Source organism: Orycteropus afer, unplaced genomic scaffold (assembly GCF_000298275.1).
Source record: "Orycteropus afer afer isolate SDZICR_OR568_19922 unplaced genomic scaffold, OryAfe1.0 scaffold00217, whole genome shotgun sequence".
NCBI classification, from domain to species: Eukaryota; Metazoa; Chordata; class Mammalia; order Tubulidentata; family Orycteropodidae; genus Orycteropus; species Orycteropus afer.
The window spans coordinates 489,776-500,525 of NW_006921804.1; positions in this window are offsets into that span (position 1 = coordinate 489,776).

The window sequence follows — 10,750 nt, forward strand, 5'->3', positions numbered from 1 at the left end:
TAAGGAGGGCAAGGAGTGGATAGGGTGGTGTCTAGGAATTGGAGAAGTTCCTGATTCTTCCTTGGCCTAAGTGAATTCTGTATACAGTACTAAGATATATTTGAAGACTGTCTTAATGGTGAGGTATATTGTTTTCTTTTGAAACTGGACTTGCATACATGAGAAAGGGGCTAAGGAACGATTAGAGCAAGTAAGTCATTAGATGGCCTGGGATGGCTTAAGTCCATCATGCCATTTCTTTGAAGTGCCCTCCCCCTTGTTTGATTCAAATTCCACAAGTGACTTGTCTTTCCTTAGAAAAAAAGTTGTGAGAGTGGTCCCTAGCAACTCAGGCTTTGGTCAGGCTTTCAGGCTGCCTTTGGTGGTTGTGTTTTTGTCGGTTTCTTTCTCAGCACCTTGACTTACCTCTGAATCAGAAAGCAAGCCCAGGCAGGTGGAAGAGGGATCTCTGCTTGGTATTGCCCAATCTAACCAGGGAGGCTCGCTGGCCACACTCTGTCCCCTAGAGGGGAGGGTCAGCAGGTGTATGAACTCAGGAATAGAAACATGAGGCCTTTAAAAATAAGAGGAGAAAAATCCATGATGCATACCTGTAACCCCTAGAACCCAAGTGCCAGAATTAATTCCTAGATGCTGCTTCTGTTTGAACAAAAAGTCACTGCTTTTACACTTGAAGAAAAAAAAATACTCGAAAAATGTTCAACTCCATGAAAACTGTGTTTTGGCTTTAAGAACTTACTTGGTGTTTAACTGTTTTCTTTGATTGCCATTCCACCAGTAAATTGTTGGTTGATTTGCACTGCACATTGGGGTGGGGATGTCCTTTTATACAGAGCTGACTTGTGCTTGCTCAGGAAGTGGGCCAGGGAATGTGTTGGTCATGCTCTTTCCTGGGGAGAGAGGTGGGAGGTAGTTTCTGTGCACCCAACCCACTACTGGCAGCACCTATCACCTATCACCAGCCTGGTACAAAGCCAGGTCTTTTCTCTTTTGTGAGCATCTCATCACTGTCTAACAGCAGGTGGGAAAAAGGGAGACAAAACTAAACCTGTTTTCTGTCCCCTATTTTTTTCCAAAATTTTGCTGTGCCAAATACTTAAAACCTTGGAAATAAAAATCTCTTGAAATTTTACTAATCAAGAATTTGTTTGTGTAAACAGTTTGGTTTTTTAGCTATAGGGAGAAAAATGGATCTCTTAGGGGCATCCAGCATTGCTGAGTCACTCTCCTTTTAAAAATAATAATAATGGTGAAATAAAAGCAATTCACCAAGTCCCTCCACCCCAATTTTTAAACTGCATTGCATTAAACCCAACTCAGTAACTAATACATGGAATTGCTGCACCCTAGTCCTCCATGGGCCAAGAACCTTTCAGAAGCATTAAAAAAAAAATAGTTGAAGTCTGTCACTTCTCACCAAGTGGGTAGAGTCAGTTTGCTGTTTGTCCCTTGTTTTTTTTTTTTATTATTATTTATTCCATAATTATGTTTGTGCTTTATGTTTTGTAAACAGTAATGGAACATAGTTTTTATATTGTTTAAAAGAAAAAAAAAACTTTGATCCAGTATTTCAAGAACTGTTCCATTTTTAGTTTATTGAGGGGAGGGGTGGTTACCACTTAATTTGTTTTGAAATATTTAGGCATTCTTTTGAGTTATAAAATTGATGCAGGGATTTGTGAGTGAGACATTCACATGTGAAAGATGACTTCATTAATTATCCGCTTACGCAGAATAAAGTGTGTATATGTACATAAAATGTAAGTAATCTTAACTTCATTGTGCAGTGCCTTTTAGATGTTCTACTTTCTATAAAGTTCAAATTTTTGCATATATATATTATATATATATATGATGTAATGTTATAGAAATATATGTATAATATACATATTTTTTCCAGGGGTATCTGATAGCTCTGTATTTTGTTATGGAAGTTGAAAGAAAAAGTATTTTACCTCAGAAATTAAAGTTAAATAAAAAAAAAAAATACTTTTAAGTAATGTTTGCTGAGTGTTTGTTTTATTGTTCATCAAAAACCATATATACTGAGCAGGGGTGGCTGTGCCAGAGAACTTTCCAACCCAGTACCAGTTCACCCACCCCCATACTTTTTATTTGCACAGGTACCAACATGGTGAGGCAGTCTCAACAGTTTTGGAAATTGTCAAATTTCTTGGGCCAGTGGCTGCTGCCAGATTCCTAAGACAGCCATAAAGAAAACCTGAAGCCTAAGGCCCAAGTAGGGAAAGTTTCTACTTCAAGACTTGTAAAGGATTCATTAAGAGTACGTGGCAAAGCCATACACAAAAGGCCACATGTTGTATGATTCCATGTATATGAAATCCAAACTAGGCAAATCCTTAAAGTAAATTACTCGTAGGGGGTACAAGGGGGAGTTCTAAGGGTGAATGTTCTCAAATGTGATGGTTAGTGGCACAACATTATAACTACGTGAATAATGTCATGAGGGAAGTAGAATCCTTAGATCACAGTAAGGAATAAAGCTTTCAGTGGCTCCCCATTAGCTCCCTTTCACCGTCCTTAGTGTGGCTTAGAAAACCCTTAATAATATGGCCCCTGCCTACCTGCTCAGCTTTGCCCTTAACCATACCACACACGCATACATACCAACCCTACCCAAAGCCTAAGCTGCAACCATAGCAGCCAATGGATAGTGGTTACTGCTTGCCAAGTGTTTTTATGGGCTTAGTGCATATTAATTAATCCTCATGACAGCCCTCTGAGGTAGATGCTGTGTTCATCTTCGTGTTACAAAGGGAAACACTGAGTCACAGAAGTGAAGTAGTGTGACCAGAGTTCAAGCACCAGTGCCTGTGCTCTTAACCACAATCACTGCTGCTATCAGTCTTCTCAGCCATACTAAACTCACATGGTGTGTCTGCCCGAAACACTCTCCTTCACCTGACCAATACATCTTATCCTTCAAAATTCAACTCATGTTCGATTCCAGGGGCCCCTCCTAGGCAGGTCAGGGACACTTCTGTGTGTTCCACAGCCCTCACCACACAATTGTCAATGCTGTTTTTCTGGCTTCTCACAGGGTTTGGTCCATCTCCCTGTGTCCAGTGCCTAGCCCCTTGCCTGGAATCTGAGGATGCTTGATAAATGTTTGTTGAGTAAGTGAATAACAAATATATGAAGGCAATTTGCCAGTTGGAATTGAGAGAGAAGAGTCGGGGAGGATTCAGGTTTGGAATGTGAGGGATGAGAAGGGGCTGCTGCACTGTAGTGTCTGTGGTCAAACTTCAGACTCCAGAGCTGCTTGAGGAAGGGGCTGAATCTGTGGGCCCTATTCTACCACCAGCCCTCTCCCCTCTGGACCCTGCCACTGCAAGTATCCCCTCCCTCTCTTCTGTCTTCAGCCTCTCTTCCCCTCTTTCTGCAACTATTCCTCTGTCCTTCAAACCTGCCTCCCCTTAAAAAAAACAAACTCATTGCCATCAAGTCAGATCTGACTCACAGTGACTCCTGCTTGGGTTTCCCAGGCGGTATCACTACAGAAGTAGATTGCCCAACCTTCCTTCCAAGGCGTGGCTGGTGGGTTTGAACCACCAGCCTTCTGGTTTGCAGTCAAGTGCCTTAAGCACTAAGCCACCAGAGCTCCCACTGTTGTTATGTGCCATCGAGTCAGACCCGACTCATAGCCACGCCTCCTTGGGTTTCCGAGGCATTGTCACTACAGAAGTAGATTGCCCAACCTTCCTTCCAAGGAGTGGCTGGTGGGTTTGAACTGCCAGCCTTCTGGTTAGCAATCAAATGCCTTAGGCACTATGCTACCAGAGCTCCTATTTAGGGTACTCCCCCAAAAAAAATCCACTGTATCAAGTGGATTCCAACTCATAGTGACCCACATTGGATTTCCAAGGCTGTGAATCTTTACAGGGAGCTTTGGTAGCATAGTGCCTAAGGCACTTGACTGCTAACCAGAAGGTTGGTGGTTCAAACCCACCAGCCTCTCCTTGGAAGGAAGATGGGGCAATCTACTTCCATAGTGATAACTGCCTCGGAAACCCAACGAGGGGTCACTATGAGTCGGGTCCAACTCAACGGCACATAACAACAGCAAATCTTTACAGAAGTAGATTGCTTCATCTTCCCACGGAGCAACTGGTGGGTTTAAACCACCGACCTTCTAGTTAGCAGCCAAATGCCTCACCCGTTGCACTACCAGACCTCCTTAGGGGCATAAGGACACAGGACATATTTGCTGGGTATTTATTTACTGAAATGGAATGTGAACAACAGAAAAATGAACTGAAATCATAAAGAAGCCTCCCCCTAAGGGATTATCCTCTGGCCTCCATTTTCTAAGACACCTATAAGTCTAGATAGAACCCTAAGGCCCTGCCTGGGCTTTTCTCTTCCTCAGTTCTCTCCTGGAACTCAAACACCTTAGTTCCAGCTTCACTGACCTGCCCCCTTGTTATGCAAAAAAGTGAGAGGGAAGAAGCTGAAAGACCCCCAAGAAAACAAGCTATTACACATCCCCCCTCTTTACCATCCTGCCCTCCTGTCACTGCTCTTGCTTCCTTCCCTCTTATCCGAGGAGCTGTGTGTTGACTCCCTAAGGAAGCGTGTTGACTCCCTAAGGAAAGAAGATATCAGGAACTAGTTCTAATTCTATAGTCCCACTTCTGCCATTTTACTGGCTATGAGACCTTGGACAGGTTATGGAACCCCTCAGAGCCTCAGTTTCCCTATTTTATAGGGTTGTGAGGATTAAATGAGATGATGTACATAAAGCACTTAGTACTCAAAATCCTTTTATAATGAAGTGACCAAGATGGACTTTGTGCTTTCACATCTACTTCTTCACTGGCTCCTCTCAAGAAGAGGTAAGTACTGTGATCCCTGTTTTACAGGTGAAAAACAAGAGGCCAAGAGTGTATAACTGACTTAACCTAGTGATTCAAAACGAGGTCTAATTGCATACTCTTTCCCCACTGCCTCAGATCTCTAAGACAAGGGTAAAAACACTTCTTCCTCGCAACCTCTAAGGATCGGATGTGCGGACCTGGGGAGGTGGAGAATGGGGGAGACAACCCCACCTATAAGTGTTTCACCAGATGTCAGGCCACCTGCCCCACTCTGGAGTGTTGAGACCATGGCAAGACCCAGAGGAAAGGGAGGAAGCACCTGTAGGCAGGCCTAGGGCAGGGAGCATTTGGCTCTGGTCAAACAGGCTTCAGGCAGTAGGGCTGCAGGGGTTCTGACAGAGGTATAAAAATCAAAGACTCCAAAGAAGCCTTCCCAGGGTGCAGAGGCCTTTCATAAGGCCTGACCCACTCTGATCTTGACTAACAGGGAGCCTAGACCATGTTACTGTCTCCCACACCCTAGCTTCAGGATCTGGGCGTCTGGTGTAGACAGACAATGGGCAATGAGCCATAAACCCTAAGGATGCAGCCAAAGCAATGGGCAGAGATTGGGAGTGAAGGTGGGGAGCCATGTAGCAGCAGGTCTCTGCCGCCCCACTGTCACCTCCACTACTTGTATCAGTTCTGCCAAGTCGCTGCCCCCCATCTGCACTTGCAACAGGTCTAGGAGAACAGAGTCAAGGCTCAACCTGGGTCTCAAAAAGCTAAGACCCTTTGAAGGAGGCTATTCTTGGCCTTTCACCTGGAAAAGGAGGAGGGACTCTCCCCCAAAAAAGAAAAGAGGTTACCAGGGGTAGGAGGGAGGGGGAAAGGGGAAGCTTTTGTTTGGTGGACATTGAGTTTATGCTAATGGTGGTGGAATATTTTAGAAAAGGATAGCTATAATGGCGGCACAACATGAAAAATGTCATCAATGTCCCTGAGCTGTAAATGGGGAAGTTATGTTAGCAAATGTCTTGGTGTGGTGTGTATTTTTTCCCCATAATGTAAAAGAAAAAAATTATATCTGATAGAAGTTTTAAATGAAGGCAAAAAAAAGAAAAGAAAAGAAACACTGTGACCAGAGCTGCAACAGTCATTCATTTATCCAACCAACATTTCTTGCATGCTTGCTGGATGCCAGCCTTGTCCTGGGATCATGAAGTCAAATAAATATACTCCTTGCAGGCCAGGTTCTTGCAGTGCAACAGTGAAGGAAGAAGGGTAGATCAGGAGGCTCTTACCCCCAGTCCAGTGCTCTTTGCACAATGCTACATCATGTCTTTCACCCCCTTCACAAGCTGTAACTTTGACTGTTGCCATGGAATTTTCAGCACTGATTTGGGCAGGCAAGAACTCAGGTGTCCTCACAATACTGGAGAAATTCTCCCCCTCCCTCATTCTCCTTCTGGAATAAAACAGAACCCTATGATCCCCCTCTAAACACAAGCAGTCCCCAATTGGACTAGTGTCCTTCACTGTCAGGACTCAGGTAGGTCGTCAGTAACCAGTATCCTCTTCCCAGCTCCCTGCCCCTAGCCCGGCATATAGCATGTGCTCCAACGCCACATCACCACCAGTTGCCGTCGAATCAATTCTGACTCATGATGACCCTATGTGCTTCAAAGCAGAACTGCTCCATAGGATTTTCATGGCTGTGACCTTTTGTAAGCAGATCACCAGGCATTTCTTCCAAGGCACCTCTGGGTGGATTCAAACCACTAACCTTTCAGTTGTTAGTAGCACAGCACTTAACCATTTGCAGTTAACCATTTGTTCCACCCAGGGACACCCTAGCAAATGCTCCACAAGAGGAATGATTATGTTTTATTACCTGTAAACAAAAAACCAGATCTATTGCCACTGAGTCAATTCTGACTCATAGCAACCCTGTAGGACAGAGTAGAACTGATCTATGGAGTTTCCAAGGCTATGAATCTTTATGAAAGCAGACTGCCACATAATACTCCTGCTGTGCAGCTAGCAGGTTCAAACCACTGACCTTCAGTTACCAACCAAGCTGTTTTAACCACTGCACCATCAGAGTTCCTTTTATTATCAATGTTGTTGTTGTTATTTGCCGTCAAGTCGGCCCCAACTCATAGCGACCCCTCCTTGGGTTTCCGAGGCAGTATCACTATAGAAGTAGGATTGCCCAACCTTCCTTCCGAGGAGTGTCTGGTGGGTTTGAACTGCCATCTTTCTGGTTTAGCAGTCAAGTGCCTTAGGCACTATGCTACCAGAGCTCCTTTTTAATTATCAATAGCAGACTGAAATAAGAGGCATAGCTCCTGTCTCCAGCCAGGCCCCGGCTGACATGGGAAGACTTGGTCCCTCAAGCTTAGTTCTTGTCCTCAGAGCATTCCTGTCTGAGAGGAGGTGAGAAGCCACCACAGACACACACACACACACACACACACACACCTACCCCCAGAACACAGATAAGGGCAGTTGGCTCTCCAGCTGATTTGTGCTACAGCCTCCAGTGGGGAGGTTGGGGGCTGGAGAAAGGGGAAAACAGCTATTGAGTGAGATCAGTTTGGGAAGGGACAAAAGGGAAGAGGATGTGGGAAGAGGGGGACCTTGGTGAGGAGACAGCCTGAGTGCAACTTGTGGGCTAGAGGGGAAAGGGTGATATTTTGAGGGATCAGAGAATGGAGGCTGAGGGGGAAGGCAGATTTAGAGATGAATTCTCAAGGAAGTGGGGTGGGCTGGAGTGAGGAGAGGAGGAGGAGCAGGCAGCAGAGGTGGATACTGGAGGGGCTGAGAGCAGGAGCGCACCCCTCCAGCCTCCTGCCCATGGTATTGATCTGCTAGATTACTCAATTTCACCCGTATTGATCAGATAATTGCTTTATCTCGGTTCTCATTTGAGCTCTGCATTCTTCTGGCTTCCCCTTCTCTCTCCCTCTTGTTTTTTCCTATCAGCCTGACACAGAGCTCCTTAACACAGAATACATATATATGTTTGGTTAGCCAGGCCTAGGTTGGTATTTGGGGCAGGGGGGGGAGTAGGATGGACTGAGGGGGATACTAGCTCCCCTCAGAGCCCCCGAGTTCTCCTATTCCAAGAAATCCTTCCTGGCTCCAGACTGTGGAAATGTTTGCCCATCCCAAGTCCTCGGTGGTCCAGTAAAAAGCTGAAGGAAGCTAAACCCATGAGTAACCCCAAACTCAAGAGGCCTAGCACCTCACCTCAGCTTCATTCTGCCCCTTCTTGCCATCCCACCCCATCCTGTTCCCCACTGGGAGAGCTGGGGCCTCCCAGCTCCTCAGCCAGGCTTCTAGCTGTTCCTCCACTAAGGCCCCAGAGTCCTGCCTCTATTCCTCTGACTACTCTTTCAGCCAGAACGCCTGTTGGTTGGCCCCTTGCCCTCTCTGTAGCCCTTTATGTGTGTCCTTCCGGCCTGACTTCCTCACATTCTTCCCCCTTTCTCAAGGCTCTCCATCTCTCTGGCCCAAATCCCCACCCCCTAGGGTTCAGGCAGCACACCTGGTCTTCAGCTGGTGGAAGGGGAAACCCAGGGAAGGAAACTCAACCCTAGTCCCAGAGAGGCTACAATCTGAGTGAGGAGAGAGATCCTCCCTTTCCCAGGTAATCTCCAGTCTGAGAGAGGGGATTCAGTTCCCCCAGGGAGCCCTTAATCTTAAAAGAGACATTGTCTGGCTTCCTGGAGGCCCCAGTCTGAGGGGAAAGACTGACCCACCTGAGGACCAGGCAATGGCACCCGCAGACAAAACGCCAAGGCCTAAAGGGAAAATAAATGGTGTCAGCCCCAAACTTGATTCAGTCTTTCACTATCTTGCAGAGTTCAGTAGTGGGATTTGCAAGCCTGGCCCAGCTCAGGGACCAGCAGGACAGAAGAAGCACGTATAAAAAGTATAATATTGAATAGTTCCACCCTGAGACCTGAGCAACCAGGGCCCCAGCCCCAGGATGGTGTCTATGGGGCTGAGGTGGGATGCACCTCCTGAAGACATGTCCCTGCTTCTAGTCCTGGCTCTGGGCTCTGGGTTCCTGGCACCCTGGAATTCCCTGCCCAAATGGCCTGAGCCACATCCAGGTCTGCGTGGACCTCTGCCCAGGCTCCGCCTCCTAAGCAGAAGCAACATACCAGTTGCCTTCAAATGGACTCTAACTCATGGTGACTCCATGATTGTCAAAGCAGAACTGTGCTCCTTATGGTTGTCAATGGCTGATTTTTTAGTAGATCAACAAGCCTTTCTTATGAGGCACCTTAGGTGGACTTGAACCTCCAAACTTCCAATTAGCACCAAGACATGTTAAGCATTTGTACCACCCAGGGATTTGGTACTCTTGCACTGGTAGCTGCAAAGGTCAGGAGTGGGCAGGGGTATGAGTTTTAACAGTGGCGCTCTATTTTCAATACTTCTACTGAGAAGTCCCATTTACATAACAGATGAATCTTTGTGTGACCTCCAAAGGCAGCTTAAATCTTTATGATTATGCCAACCTCTCAAACTCCTCAAAGGTCCTAAAGGGGCAATTTGAAAAGCACCACGTCAAGACAAAACAGAAAGGGACAGCTTTCAGCAGAGATTGGAGGCCCCTGAGCTGGAGCTTGGTCTTTGTCTGAACTTCTAAGACTTCTGCTCTGGTGGTACAGCTCCTAAGGCATTTGACTACTAACCAGAAGCTTGGTGGTTCAAACCCACCAGGCACTCTGAAGAAGGAAGATGGGGTAATCTACTTTCATTAAGATTTACCGCCTCGGAAACTATGAGTCGAAATTGACTTGATGACAATGAGTTTTTTTTCTGAGACTTCTTCTGCTGGAGTGAGATTTGCTGGACATTGCTCAACTGTGATGCCCTATGCAGACCCCCTAGAGAAGACAGGGGCTAGGGAAAGAGTGAAGGAGTAGAGCTGAAAGAAGGAACACCAAAGAATTAAAAGGAGCCCTGTATTAGTTTTCTAGGGCTACTGTAACACAGTACCACAAACTGGGTGGCTTTAAACCAAAGGAATGTATAATCTCCCAGTTCTAGAAGGTGGAAGTCTAAATTAGGGTATAAGCAGGGCCGTACTCCCTTTGAAGGCTCTAGAAGACCCTTTCTTGCCTCTTCCTAACTTCTGGTGGTTGCTGGCAACTTTTGGCCATTCTTTGGCTTGTGGATACATCACTGCAAGGTCCACTTCATATTCACATGGCCACCTTCCCTGCTGTATGTGTGTGTCTGTGTGTGTGTGTCTCCTCCTCTTTTTGTAAGGACAATAGTCATATTGGGTCAGAGCCCACCTCACTCCAGTATGACTTTATGTTAACCTAGGCAGTAACATCTTCAAAGACTCATTTTCCAAACAGGTTCACACTGACAGGTACTAGAGGTTAGGACTTCAATATACCTTTTTAGGGAACACAATTCAACTCATCCTCCAAGGAGGACTATTAAAACACTCAGGAACTGGGGACAAAGGTATGAATTTCATTAAAAAAGCTCCCTGAAAACTCAAAATCATTAAAAAAAAAAAAAAAGACCAGATTTGCCAGTGATGGTTTGATAGAGCCTGGTGGAACCCCTGAGACTATGGCCCCTAGCTACCCTTCAGGTCTGGAATTAAACCCACTCCCGTGGCTTCCAGCCAAACAAGTTAGGCATACGAGCTGAACATTTACATTAAGTAGATGCACTCCTTGGAGAGAACAATCATGAGAGAATAGAAGGGTTGTGTATGCACAGGGAGACAACTCAGGGGGCAGGAGTGCATGGAGGGAAGGACACAGGGAAGAGGTGACTATGGGGAGGAAGTGGGAGAGGAGCTGTTGCATTGTGAGAAACTGTAGTCAATGTCATGAGACAAAGTGTATGTGAGCTGCTGCATGGAAAGTGAACTTGCTCTGTAAACTTTC